The sequence below is a fragment of the Egretta garzetta genome, unplaced genomic scaffold, assembly GCF_000687185.1.
Source record: "Egretta garzetta isolate BGI_Z169 unplaced genomic scaffold, ASM68718v1 scaffold69, whole genome shotgun sequence".
NCBI lineage: Eukaryota > Metazoa > Chordata > Aves > Pelecaniformes > Ardeidae > Egretta > Egretta garzetta.
Genome location: NW_009260790.1, coordinates 2,347,565 through 2,348,342, shown reverse-complemented (window position 1 = coordinate 2,348,342; position 778 = coordinate 2,347,565). Strand labels below are relative to the sequence as shown.

At 69.2% G+C, this 778-nt stretch overlaps 1 protein-coding gene across 1 annotated transcript in view; it reads right to left on the bottom strand.

The window, feature by feature from the left end:
• Positions 1-778, bottom strand: part of EFHD2 (EF-hand domain family member D2) — an 8,547-nt gene that overhangs the window by 1,398 nt on the left and 6,371 nt on the right. The window lies entirely within an intron of this gene.

The window sequence follows — 778 nt, the reverse complement described above, 5'->3', positions numbered from 1 at the left end:
CCCCTGCCCCGTCCCCTCCCCGCCACCTGCACCCACCATAGCCCAGCAGCACGGTGAGACACACGGCCCCCAGCATGGTTGTGCAGTCCCAAGGTGCTGAGGCAGGGCTGCCCGCCCCTCTTATAGCGCCCGCCGCCGGGGACCTTGGCGTCACCTCGCCTGCCACTGACATGTGGCGACTGTCCCACGCCAGGGGTGGGGGTGGGAGCTCCTCAGCCCCATCTTATCGCCCTCGCCTGCCCACCTGGGAATGGCCACATCTGCCCTTCGGGTGCTGGCACCATGCCACGGCACTGCAGGGACACCTGGCAGCAGCCTGGGGACAGGCAGGGTCCCTCTTGGGGACGGCTGGCGTGCCGTGCCGCTCTCAGCGGGGTGCTGTCCAGCCCCACTGCACCCCAATGTCAAGCACCAGCTGCCCCAGGACATGGCCCGCCCCCTCACACCACCGCAGGGCCACAGTCCCCTTGTTTCACAGCCAAGGCGACATGCTCCAGGTGGCCAAGGCCGGCCAAAACCCCACGGGTGCCCAGGGGGCTGCAGAGTGGGGCGGGGGGGGCCAGCCCCCAGGCACAGGAACAGATGCCAGCAGGGATACTGAAGGCCTTCAATAAGGTCACGTCCACACATCTGGATCGGGCCCCTGCTGCTTCCCACACTGACATCCCAGTACTGCCATGGCTCGCCCCTGTTCGCCACCGCCCACCTGGGGGATCCGGTTCCAGCAGCAGTGACCAGGTGCCCACGGCCAGAACCCCCCCCCCCGCCGGCCCCCTCC